This window comes from Cynocephalus volans, chromosome 2 (assembly GCF_027409185.1).
Source record: "Cynocephalus volans isolate mCynVol1 chromosome 2, mCynVol1.pri, whole genome shotgun sequence".
Taxonomy (NCBI): domain Eukaryota; kingdom Metazoa; phylum Chordata; class Mammalia; order Dermoptera; family Cynocephalidae; genus Cynocephalus; species Cynocephalus volans.
Window position 1 is genome coordinate 182,273,081 of NC_084461.1, and position 14,115 is coordinate 182,287,195.

At 37.1% G+C, this 14,115-nt stretch overlaps 1 pseudogene; it reads left to right on the forward strand.

Annotated features, from left to right (window-relative positions):
* The first annotated feature begins 4,296 nt into the window (after positions 1 to 4,296).
* LOC134370716 (transmembrane protein 132B-like) overlaps positions 4,297 to 14,115 on the forward strand; it is a 144,642-nt pseudogene continuing 134,823 nt past the window's right edge.

The following is a 14,115-nucleotide window of genomic DNA, read 5'->3' on the forward strand; positions in this document are numbered from 1 at the left end:
AAAAACTCCTCTGTTTGATTTTGCTTATAGCGGTCTACCAGTTGTTTCTACTTGGAAATATCTTCCTAACTTTTTTTGTTTGTTTTTCTTTCTTTCTTTCTTTTCTTTTTTTCTTTTTTTTTTTCTTCTTTTTTTTTTGTGGCTGGCTGATACAGGGATCCAAACTCTTGACCTTGGTGTTATAACACAGTGTTCTAACCAACCGAGAATATCTTATTTACCTGTTTCTTTTAAAATTATTATTAGCATATTAATTCTTATAAATCATGATATTTCTTTAAGCCCTTTGCCACATCAGTCACTTCCTAAACCCCCTCCTCCCCTCTCCCCCATCTCTAGCATTCTTAGGATTGTTCTCTCCTTATTTACCTGGTTATTAAAGGCAATGCAATGTAGTCTAGTTTGTTTACCTCAAATTTCCATTTTCTGGCATTTAGTAGGTACTCAAAAAATAGGACTTTCTAAATAAATATGCCAGTTACTGTGTTAACCCTAGGGTGACTAAAATGTTAATAACAGTCTTTGGCCTTTGAAAAACTTACCTTCTAATACAGGGTTTCTCAGCCTTGGAACTATTAATATTTTGGGCTAGAAAGTTATCATTGGCAGTAGGGAAGAGGCTGACCCATGTCATAAGATGTTAGCAGCATCTCTGGCTTCCACCCACTAGATACCAGTAGCAATACCCAATTTATGGTAATCAAATTCGTCTCCAGGTATTGCCAAACAGTCCCTGAGGGGTGACATTGCCCCCAGTTGAGAATTGATGTTCTAGTAAGAGAGACAGATGTGTGTTCTGAGAAGCTAAGTGTATATAAATATACATACCAGCCAGACATAAGAACGTGTCTCAAGACTTAATTGACTGGTTGTTCCCTGTCTTCTAGGATGCAAATTACATCCCCGGAATGTTACAGGGTGTCCTGCCAGGCCTTCTGGTATATTCAATTACTTAAACAAGCACTGATTGAATTCCTACAATTTGCCAGGCACCATGCCATCTAACACAGATGGAGCAAGGAGCAGTAGAAGCCCTCCTTTGTCCTCAGGGAGTTGTCATCTACAGGAGGAAGTCAGATGTTGACTAAGTTGCCTTTAAAGCTGATGATCACTTGGGAAGGGAAGTCATGGGTGCTTTACAGCTGCTCACCAAAGAGGCAAGCTTACCTGGTCTGAGAGCTGTTGTCAAGGGAAGCAAAGGCTAAGGAAGTAGGAAAGATTGGTTAATAACCTAAATCAGAGGGTTTTTGAGATATTAGCATCAGAAATTATAGGCTAAAGTTTGCTAAGCCTGGGTTTTCAATCTGAATTCCATAGGACCCGATGATGCATGAAAATGCCTCAGAGGACCCTATTGGAATAAACGGGGTGCCAAGAAGATGGCCAGGGGCCTCCCTTCACTGCTTTCAATATAACAGTCACACTTGTATCTGTTTTACAGTGGAGTTACATTTTAGTGGGGCTGTGAGTGGGTCCTAGATTCTATATTTGGTTCATAACGTAAAAATATCCCAAAGCAAATTATCCATGAAAACCTACTGAGGAAGGCAGAATGCAGAGGACAGACACAGCATATCCCAGCCCTCGCATCAGTAAGTCCAACACAGCTGCTCTTCCTCTAGGTTTAGAACAGTTCTGGGGCTGAGCACCAGACTGGCCATTTCTCTTTCTTTACCCCAGGACCACAGTGTGAACTTAGCAGGATTAAACTGCAAGTAATGGTTTATGCTCTATTTCTTCTCTCACCAGATTTTCAGCATTAACTGAGATCTACTGAGTTCTGAGAACTCAGGATGTACATGTATTAGAAGCAGCTATTTAGTTCTGGTTACAAAGCATGGTGCAACACAAAGAGAAATTGAAAGTTTTATCTGATAGGACTGAGTATCTCTTACAGCAGGAGACTTAACAGATGGATATGTGGATAATTCCCATGACCAGGGAGGAGACTTTAGGCTGGGGTATGGTGGATGGGAAATGGGGAGTGGCTGAAGCTGAGGACTGAGTGCTTAAGTCCCTAAGGTCCTGAAATCCCTTTGGCAATTCAAAACTCAGCTCTTGCTCATCCACCCCCCCCTTTTTTTTTTTTTTTGCCTTTTTACAAAAGATGATCAGATAGAGGTCTCCTGGTGGTAGGGGGAGGGTCCCACATGTACCAATATCAATCCTCTCCTGAAGCCAGAAAGCCTTATTCAACACACATTTCCTCCCCTGTGCAAAACAACCTGTGTAAATAGATATTTGAGAATTCATAACTCCCACATACCTTTATCCAGCTTAGGCTCAGCTGGGACTACCTGGCTATGTTATTTTAATTTATCTACATTTCTTTTTTTTTTTTGTCTTTTTGTGACCGGCGTACCCGGCTCAGCCAGTGAGCGCACTGGCCATCCTTATATAGGATCCGAACCTGCAGCGGGAGCACTGCTGTGCTCCCATATTTATCTACATTTCAATTTAAATAGCCATTTCTGACTGATGGCCACTGTATTGGGCAAAGCAGTAACTGGACGTTTCTTAATACTCAGAATCAAATGTGGTTTAATTTGAGGTAGAATTCTACATCGGACAGTTCAGTGCTATTTAGTTTTGTCAATGCCACTGTCATAACTAAATGTTGCCTCTGGTAGCTTTTGTCACATATAAGGAAACTTATACAAGTGTGGCTTTCCACCCTGTTCTTAAGTTTTCAGTGGAAGGGGAGCTGTGTAGGGGAATTCTGCTGGAATTCCATTGGAAAAGCAGCAGGCAGCAGGTTTGTATAAGTGTTTTGTGCTGCTATAACAGAATACATGAGACTGGGTGATTTATAAAAAACAGAGCGTTATTTGGCTCACAATTCTGGGACAGCTGCATCTGGTGTGGACCTCAGTCTGCTCCTACTCATGGTGGAAAGCAGCAGGCAGCCGGCGGGTACAAGCAGATCATATGGAGAAAGGAAGCAAGAGAGAGAAAGGGGAGGTGCCAGGGTCTTTTAAACAACCAGCTCTTGCGGGAACTAACAGAGCTAGAACTCACTCATTACTCCCCCCATCTAAGGAAAGTATTAATCTATTCATGAGGGATCCGCACCCCCAAGCCTCAAACTGCTACACTGGAGATCAGATTTCCGTATGAGTTCTGGGAGGATAATACATCCAAACTCCATCAAGGTTCATTTTTAAAACTCTTTCCTCACAGGTAACAAGGTGGGAGTTCAGACTGTTGACCTTTCCCATGTTTCCACAGGCAGGCAAGAGACTCCCCAGCCCACTTTGGTCCAGGTAGACCCATTGGCAGTGACAGAACAAGCTGTGTTGTGTGAGTCAGGCTTTAGGGAGCTTGTTAAACAGTTGTTATGCTGTCCCCTTCCTTGGATTCGTGTAAAGCTAGATGCAGGTGATAGAAACAGGCTTATGGAACAGGAGTCATTTACAATCCCATGATAGATGGCTTTTTGTTTTAACTCTTTGTTCCGTAACTTCCTTGTCAATGCAATAGTCAGTGTACCATGTGCCAGAGCCTTTCTGTATATACAGATATTAGGAATGATACTTATTCTTCTAACTTATATGAAACCTACTTTCCCCTTCCCTGAAACACACATAAATTTTCATTACATGAATTAAGGCAGGTAAGATTTTCTTACACTACATCTAATCCCATTTCAAGCTCATAAAATACAAAGTCAAGGATAACACTTTATTATTTCACTCATAGTTAATATAGTAAACCATGTAGTTTATGAAGTCCTTTTCCACTCTTAGTCTCATGATGCTTCCATAAGCCCACAAAGTCACCAGTATTCTCCTGAAATTCTAAAGCTCAGAGAGTTTGAGTCACTGGTCCATAGACACACAGATGAGTTAGAAGTAGAAACAACCATAATTCAGGATGTGCCTCATGACTGGAGTAATGGTGGGTGTGGTGCTCAGACTGTGACATGGGCATGCACGGGCTGGGGTAGGGAGAGAGCTGTGCACAGTGTACCCAGAAACAAAATGCTGCCTGAGTTATGCATTCAATGAAGAGCAGTCTGCTTTTCACATCTCAGAGCTTTAAAGATGGATGTTAGGTCATTCGGAGGTCTGGGCCATTGGTGGGCAGTCCATGAATTAGGCTCTGTGAACACTGCTATTTGACTTGTTAAACTTGGCAATAACGCTTTTGGTTGACAAGGAGAACTATGGCAATTTGTTGCATTCTTGACATTCTGCTGAGTTTTGGGTTTTAAATTGAATTTTGACATGTGTTTGTTTTCTAAAGTAAATGGTTTCTTTTATTAAATCTTGCAATAGAAGTGGCCTTACTAGGCCAATGAAGTACCTGGTTGAGGACTCCATGAGTGAACAGGTCATTTCTGAGATCATTGCCACCCAGACAACTTTTGTGGGCATAGTCCCTCTTGCAATGGTGAGAAACTGGGCTTCAGAAAAGTGTTAAAAAAAAAAAAATTTTTAAAAAAACGTGTTAAAATGATTTTTTTTCATGTGTTTAATATGCAAAAAATTCAAGCATTTTATAACCTCCTATTTTCCAAACATCTGATAAACTTGTTTAAACAAGGAAAATACAATCAAATTACATTTTACTTATGTGCTTTCCATAACGACTCCTTAGAAACTATTTGGGATCTACTGTGTAAATCGCTTTCCATTTGTGGATATTGCTGAACAGTTTCCTGGGGAGCTTTTGTTCTTTATTGTCTCAGTCTGCATGTGTATCTGGACCAAGTGCTACGCTGAGTGAAGACAGTTTCACTGAAATGTATCAGGGGTATGTGGCGGTGATAGCAGTTCTGTATTCTGAGTAATCAGCCCCTTGTCAATTGGCTTTGTGCTGACCATCTCCAAGTAGCTTGGAGATTGGTGAATTTTAAAATGCTGATAGGCTGAAAGAGCCTTGTTGGGGACTGACCAGCTGAACAGAGACAGGGTCCCAGAGTCCGTAAAACTGCTCGTGTTTCTGGTTCATTGGCCTGGAGGTGACTGGATTTCTTCCTCTGAGTTTGCCTGAAGCTGTATCTGTAATCTGGCTCAGGGGCCACATATGAGGACAGTTTCATGGGTGAGACTCCAGAACCTAGAAAAGATGGTGCAGGTGACTCACAGAGATGATTAAACCCAAGGAAGTGCCTATAGAGGGATGGATCCCCCATGGCATCCTGATTACCTATCCAGACAGGCCACACAGGAGGAGACTTGAGCTGTAGCAAGTCTCAATATTGGCAGAACACTTGGTTTTCCCAGAACAGGAGACTACGGGAGGCTTACGAAGAGCCACTCTGAGACCATCTTCAACACACCTCCCTATATCTCCTGAGAGGCTGTTATTAGGGAGATTCTTATTACCTTCTAAATTCTCCTGGGGCATGACCTTTCTGTCTAGCGTCCCCCAAAATAGGGCTACAGAATATAAAACCATTTAGCTGCAGTCTGGAGTTGGCTCCTCAGCAATGATGCATCCTGCAGCTTGCGTTGCAGTCATCCAGCTTCTTGTGTTTCATTGTCATTCTTTCTGTGTGTGTATGTGGGAAAAGGACTATGAACAGCTGGCACCTTTGGCTACACTTCGTTTTATCTATTTATTTATTTTCAATGGAAATGTATTGACTGTACATATTTTGAGGGTACAGAGTTATATTTCAATACAAGTATTACAATGTGTAGTGATCAAATCAGGGTAGTTAGCAAATGCATCATTGCAAAAAATATCATTTCTTTGTGATAAGAATATTTGAGCTCCTCTCTTGTAGCCATTTGAGAACATACAGTAAAATGTTGTCAACTATAGATGCCTAGCACTACTGCAGACCACTACAACTTTTTCTTCTCATCTAGCTGTAATATTGTGTCCATTAATCCACCTCTCACTATCTTGCCTTCCTCCCCCCCTTTCCAGCCTCTAGTAAACACAATTCTACTCTTTACTTCCAAGGGATCACAGTTGTTTTTTGTTTATTTGTTTGTTCTTAGCTCCCACATATGAGTGAGAATGTGCAGTATTTATCTTTCTATGTCTCACTTATTTCATTTAACATAATGCCTCCCAGGTTCATATATGTTACTGCAAATGACAGGATTTCATTCTTTTCATGGCTGAGTAGTATTTCATTATGTATATAAACCACATTTTCTTTATCCATTCCTCTATTGATGAACATCTAGGTTAATTCCATATATTGGCTATTGTGAATAGTGCTGCAATAAGTATAGGAGTGCAGCTATCTCTTTGGTATGCTAATTTTCTTTTCTTTAGATGTATACCCAGCAGTGAGATTGCTGTATATTCACACTAACAGTATATAAGAGTTCCTCTTTTCTCTGCACCCTCACCAGCATTTGTTATTTTTTCTCTTTTTGATAATATCCATTCTAACAGGGGCAAAATGATATCTCATTGTGGTTTTGATTTGCACTGCCCTGATGATTAATGATGTTAAACATTTTTTTCCTATACTTCTTGGCCATTTGTATGTCTTCTTTTGAGAAATGTCTATTCAGGTCATTTGCCCATTTTTCTAATCAGATAATTTGAGGGGTTTTTTGTTCTTTGAATATTCTGGATATTACTCCCTTGTTGGATAAATAGTTAATGAATGTTTTCTATCATTCTGTTGGTTGCCTCTTTCCTCTGTTGATTGTTTCTTTTGCTATTTAGATGTTTTTTAGTTTGATGTAGTCCCACATGTCTATTTTTGCTTTTGTTTGTTTGTTTGTTTGTTTTGCCTGTGCTTTAGAAGTCTTCCTGATAAATTTTTTTTGTCCAGACTAATGTCTTGGGATACTTCCCTATGTTTTCTTCGAGCAGTTTTATAGTTTCAGGTCTTACATTTAAGTTTCTAATCCATTTTGAGTTGATTTTAGTGTATGATGAGAGACGGAGTCTAGTTTCTTCTGCATATGGATATACAGTTTTCCCAGCACCATTTATTTAAGAGGATGTTCTTTCCCCAATGTATGTTCTTGGTGCATTTGTCAAAGGTCAGTTGGCTGTAGGTACATGGATTTATTTCTGGGGTCTCTGTTCTGTTCCATTGACCCATGTGTCTATTGTTGTGCCAGTACCATGCTGATTTGATTACTATAGCTTTGTAGTATAGTTCAAAGTCAGGTAATGTAATGACTTACTTCAAACTATACTACAGCTTTGCGTACTACTCCAGCTTTGTGCTCTTTGCTCAGTAATGCTTTGTCTATTTGATATCTTTTTGTTTCCATATGAATTTTAGGATGATTTTTCTATTTCTGTGAAGAATGTCATTGGTATTTTGATAGGGGTTGCATTCAATCTATAGATCACTTTGGGTAGTATGGTCATGTTGACAATATTAATTCTTTCACTCCATGAGCATGAAATGTATTTCAAATTTTTGTGTCCTCTTTAATTTCTTTTATCAGTATTTGATAGTTTTCACTATAGAGATTTTTTTACCTCCTTGGTTAAATTTATTCCTAGTTTGTGTGTGTGTGTGTGTGTGTGTGTGTGTGTGTTTTGTTTGTTCGTTTTTTGGGGGTATTTTGGTAGCTATTGTAAATGGGCTTGCTTTCTTATTTTTCTGTTAGGTTGTTGTTGACTTACAGAATGCTACTGATTTTTGTATATTGATTTCATATCCTACAATTTTACTGAATTTGCTTATCACTTCTAAGTGTTTTTTGGTGGAGTCTTTAGGTTTTTCTATATATAAGATTATGCCATCTGTAAACACAGACAATTTGTCATTTTCCTTTCCAATTTGGATGCCATTTATTTCTTTCTCTTGCCTAATTAACTGGCTAGGGCTTCCAGTACTATGTTAAATAGGAGTGATGAGAGTGCACATCCTTATCTTGTTCCTATTCTAGAGGAAAAGCTTTTGACTTTTCCTAATACAGTAAAATTTTAGCTGTGGGTTTTTTATATATGACCTTTATTGTGTTGAGATACTTTCCTTCTATATCTAATTTGTTGAGAATTTTTGTCATGGAGAGTATTGAATATATCAAATAATCTTCCTGCATATATTAAGATGACCACGTGTTTTTTGACCTTTATTTTGTTCATGTGGAGTATGACATTAATTGATTTGTATATGCTTAACCGTACTTGTATCCCTGGGATGAATTCCATTTGATCATGGTATTTAATACTTTTGATGTGCTGGTGAATTTGGTTTGCTAGTACTTTGTTGAGGACTTTTGCATTTATGTTCATCAGGGATATTGGCCTGTAGTTTTCTTTTTTTGTTGTGTCCTTGACTGATTTGGGTATCAGGATGATGCTGGCCTCATAGGATGAGTTTAGGAGAATACCCTGTGCCATGATTTTTTGTGATAGTTTGAGAAGAATCAGTTTTAGTTCTTTTTTAAAGTTTGTTAGAGTTCAGTGGGTAAGCCATCTCTTCTGGGGTTTTTCTTCATTGGGAAACTACGGATTACTGATTCAATCTGTTTCTCATTATTGGTCTGTTCGGATTTTCTATTTCTTCTTGGTTGAGTCTTGATAGGTTGTCTGTATCCAGAAATTTATTCATTTCCTCCAGATTTTCTAATTTGTTGGCATATAGTTGTTTATAATAGTCTTTAACAATTCTTTGTATTTCTGTGGTATCAGTTGTAATGTTTCCTTTTTCATTTCACATTTTTTGTTTCAGTTATTTGGTTTTCTCTTTTTTTCCTAGTTGGTCTAGCTAATGGTTTGTTGATTTTGTTTATCTTTTAATAAAATCAACTTTTCATTTTCTAAAATCTTTTGCATCTTTCTTTGGTCTCTGTTTCATTTAGTTCTGCTCTGATTGTTATTATTTCTTATGGTCTACTAATTTGGGGATTGGATTATTCTTGTTTTTCTATTTCTTTTAGATACCACATTAGGTTGTTTATTTGCATTTTTTCTATTTTTTTGATTAAGCACTTATTGCAGTAAACTTCCTTCTTACCTCTGCTCTTGTAGTATCCCATGGGTTTTTGTATGTTGTGCTTTTATTTTCAATAATATTAAAGATTTTTTTATTTTCTGCTTAATTTCTTCTTTGACCCATTGGTCATTTAGGAGCTTTTTGTTTAATTTCCATGTGTCTGTACAGTTTCCAAAGTTTATCCTGCTATTAGATTTCTAGTTTTATTCTGTTGATGTCTGAAAAGATGCTTGGTATGATTTTAATTTTTTTTTACATTTTTAAGACTTGTTTTGTGGCCTAATTTATGGTCTATCCCAGAGAATGATCCATGGGCTGATGAGAAGAATGTGTATTCTGCACTTGTTGGATCAAATATTCTATAAATGTCTTTCAAGTGAAGGTCTACAGTGAAGTTTAAATCCAATGTTGTATGTTGATTTTTGTCTAGATAATCTTTCCAATGCTGATATAGAGGTATTAAAGTCCCAAAATGTTATTATATTAGGGTCTTTCTCTCCCTTTAGATCTAATAATATTTGCTTTATATATCTGGGTGTTCTGATGTTGGATGTATATATGTATAGATATGCAATTGTTATATCCTCTTGCTAAATTGATCCCTTTATCATTATATAATATCCTTCTTTGTTTCTTTTTATAGTTTTTGTTTAATGTTTATTTTTTCTGATGTAAGTATAGCTACACCTGTTCATTTTTGGTTTTTATTTGTGTGGAATATCTTTGTAGTTTTGTCTTTTTTAAAAAAAATCTATTTAGCCAGTCTATATCATTTAAACAGGGAGTTTGATCCATTTACATTGAAGGTTGTTATTGAAATGTATTGTCTTACTCCTGACATTTTGTTAATTTTTTATGGTTGTTTTGTATATCTTTTGTTTCTTTCGTTCTCTTTTATTGTTTGTCTTTTCTATTCAGTGGTTTTTGGTAGTCATAAGACAATTTTTTTTTCTCTTTCTCATTTGTGTATCTGCTCTAATTCTGAATTTTATTTTTTGCATGTTATCATGATGGTAGTTATTATTCTTTTGCTCCCAGATGTAGAAATTCCTTAATAATTTCTTTAGAGTTGGTCTGGTAATGATGAGTTCCCACAATTTTTGTTTGTCTGGGAAAGACACTATTTCTCCTTCATTTCTGAAGGATACCTTTGCTGGGTATAGTACTCTCAGCTGGCAGTTTTTTTTCTTTCAGCACTTTGAATGTATCATCCCACTCTCTTCTGGCCTGTAAAGCTTCTGCTGAGAAATCTGCTACTAGATTGATGGGTATTCTCTTAAAGTTGACTTGACACTTTTCTTTTGATGCTTTTAGTTTTCTCTACTCTTCCTTTTTCTTCCTATATAAGAAAAAATTCTGTCTGAATCTCAGAGCAGCTTATATCTCAGAATAACTTGACCAGCTGAATCAGGTCTTTGCCTGGGGCTTGCCTTGTCTTGCTGTGCTTAGCAATGTCACATTCTTAATTTCCTTTGTCAAATGCAGAAAATGCCCAGAGGCATTCTTCATTGGGTTAACTTTCTTTTCTGGGACTAAAGTGTGGAGGTCCTAGAGAAATCTGTCGGTTTTTTAGTCACCCACCTGTCAAGTTAGATATTGAAATTAACATTCTTGCAAATGAAAACCCTTTATCCATAAATTCTGCACACTCAGTTCTTTATACTTTGCTCTTCTCTTTGACTGAAACACACTTTCCTTACATCTCCTTGTGCCTGGCTCCTCCTCTTCAATCAGGGTTCAATTCCTCAGTTAGAATGGAATTTCCTGACCACCTTGGATGAAATAGGGCCCCTGTACTCCTCCATGCTAATCACTCTCTATTCATTCCATTATGCTGTTTTGTTTTTCTTAGGCATTATAGCTGTTTCAAATTCAGGGTTCAGCATTAATATTCTTCACTAGAAGGTGAAATCAATGAGGCCAAGATCTTGGTCAGTTTTGTCCATATCTCTGTTTCCAGCACCTACAAAAATGCCTGCCATGTTAATAAACTTAGCAGAAAGGGAGCCTGGCAAAAGGTGGAGATGAATTTAAATATAAAACTATGGAACTTTTAGGAAAAAAAAAGAAAAAAACATTTGCAACTACCTCCAGGAACTATGCTAGGTGAAGAGTTCTTAGAACAAAAGCAGAATCCATGAAAGAAAAAAAATTATAAATTGGACTTGATCAATATTTTAAAAGTTTTTTTTTTGAAGAAGACCTTGTGAATAGAATAAAAAAGATAATCAACAAGCTGGGAGAAAATACTTGTAAACCACATACATAACTAAGGCTTTGCAGCTAGAATATATAAAGAATTTTTTTAAAAAGCAACGTAAGCAATACAAACAATAAGAAAAACAATCTAATTAGAAAATGGGAAAAAGTCATAAGTAGATATTTCACTAAGGAGAACATACAAGTGACAAACACATTAAAAATGTTCAACATCATTAGCCATTAGGGAAATGCAAATTAAAACCAAAATAAAATACTTCTACACATCTATCAGAATGGCTATAATAAGAAATAATGGTACCGACAAATGCTGTTGAGGATGCAAAGAAACTAGGTCTCTTTTACATTCCTGGAGAAAATGTAAAATGGTACAGCTATTCTGGAAAACAGTTTGAAAGTTTCTTTAAAAAAATTCACTTACTGGACCAGTAACCATCACATTCTTTGGCATTTATCCCAGAGAAAAGAAAACTTATATTCACACAAAAACCTGCATATAAATTTTATAACATCTTTGTTTACACTGTCAAAATTCTGGTGATAACCCAAATATCCTTCCATGGGTGAATGGTTGAACCTGCACTGGTACATGCACACAACAGAATGCCATTCAGCAATGACAGAGACATAGAAACATCTGGATAGATGTGAAGGACACTGTACTTAGTAAAAAAAAAAAAAAATGCCAATCTGAAAAGGTTACTTACTGTAAGATTCCATTTATTTAACATTCTTGAGATGACCAGACAATAGAGAAGAATGACAGGAGAGTGGCTGCCTGGGAAAATGGGCAGAAGGTGGGTGTGAATACAAAGAGGCAGCAGGGGAGAGATCCTTTGCAATGGTTGAAGAGTTATGCATTTAATTTTGCTGTTGGTTACACAAATCTATGTATGCACTTAAGTTGTACACACACACACACACACACACACACACACACACACACACACACACACACACTCCTACCCAAATTAATGCATGTTAAAATTTTGAAAATGTGGTAAGGTCTGTAGTTCAGTTTATAGTAATGTATCAATGTCAATAGCCTGATTTCAATATTGTACTGCAGTCATGTAAGATAACACCATTGGAGAAAGCTGAAAGAAACTTACACGAAATAATATTTACTACATTTGCAACTTCCAATGGGTCTATAGTTATTTCAAAATAAAATGTTTCAAAGTAAAAAATAATGTAAGAACACTGAAGTGACTTTAAGAGCAGGAGACAGAATTCTCCCAGGAAGGCTAGCTTTCAGCGGTTTATGGAATTTGGAGACAGTCAAAAGATCTGATTAAAAATTATGCAAGTTTTTAACTTTTTTAGATTTCCCATATAAGTGAGATCATGCAATATCTGTCTTTCTGTGTCTGGCTTATTTCACTTAACAAAATGTACTCCAGGTTCATCCTCGTTGTCACAAATGACAAGTAAGTCCAGCATTTCAAAATTGCTAGAAGAATAGATATTAAATTTCTCACTACAAGAAAAAATAGGTATCTGAGGTGATGGTTACGTTAATTAGCTTGATGCAATAATGTGTGTGTATATATTCCATAATATGTGTGTATATCAAAACATCACATTGTACTCCATAAATATATACAATTATTGTCACTTAAACATTAAAAAATGAAAAAATAAAATATTTTTTTTAAAAGTGATGTTAGTTTCACTTTACTCAATAGCTTCAATAACGTGGAGTCATTTCAGAACCATTTTTTACAGTGAACCAAGAGATCCACCATAACACACACCACCATTCAACCATCAAACTTGCCAGCTCCCAACAATGGGTATTTAAAACCACATCCAATTCAATATCTTGGCAAATTAAACTCCCTAAGTAGAGTCAGCCCCTAAGTGTCATAGAAATTCAGTGTGCATAACACATACAGAACTGGCCTCCCTGGGGAAGCAAGGAAGCCCAGAAAGCACCGAAGGAGAAGACATTATGAACAGATGATGCACACAGAAGAGGACAGCCTGTGGGTAGGGGAAATGTGGTTTTATTTGATTCATTGTCATGTGGTTTTTAATCTACAAACTTATTTTAGGTGTCCAGGCTGCTGGGTCGTGCCTTGATTCATTCCATCCACCGTATTGAAACTCCTCTTGTATCAGTGGGTTCACTTCTTTCCTCCCGTCCTGAGTCACACAGTGGGTACGCTGTGCAAATGACCAGCAATAACCATCTTTGTTAGATGATATTTAAGCCATGTACTCTGTAAATGCTGCTGTATACAGTTACCGCACAGCAGATGGCTGCTTCTCTAATGTGCCCAATGCCACCCAAAACTGCTCACAGCTAATGACGCCCCTCCTGAGCACCAGTGAGTACTTTTATTACCACAGTGTTCACATAACAGAGTTGAGATGTGATGCCATTTCCTAAAGCACATTCAAAGATATAGAGGTACAAAAGGATTGATGCTAGAATGCAGGCTGAAGTCAGCTAAGTAGAAAAGAAAAAGCGAAAAAGCTCTTTCATATGTTTGGTTCAGTTGAACTGTTTCTATTTGGGAAAACCTTTGCTGATGTATAATTTCTGAAGGTGAAAGGGAAAAAGAAACCCAGCTACACAAGTTAAGGAAAGAAATGGGTGGTTGTCAGAGGAACAAAGTGGGAGATTTCCGGGTGCTTCTACAGCAGGAATGTGACATGATACATTTTTAAGGCTCCATCAATACCATTAATATTTATGACCTATTTCACAAAAACAGCCATCACGGGGCACATCCATCAAAAATTTCTGCTCTGGAATTTTTCTGCTTTGTTGAGTGAGCCCTGAATGACAAAATTGAGAACAATTATGTGAAAGATTTTATATTCCTCTTTTACACCCCCTTAAAGGTGGAAAAATAATCAACCTTCTGTATTCTGAAGCAATAATTTTCTTTAAAACATCACCTTTATGGTTGACAGGTGAATTCGATTATTTATCAAAGGTGGAGTCATAAATATGCAAGTGTTTATTAATGTTGAAAGACTTCAAGTTGTTCCTGAATTCTATCTTG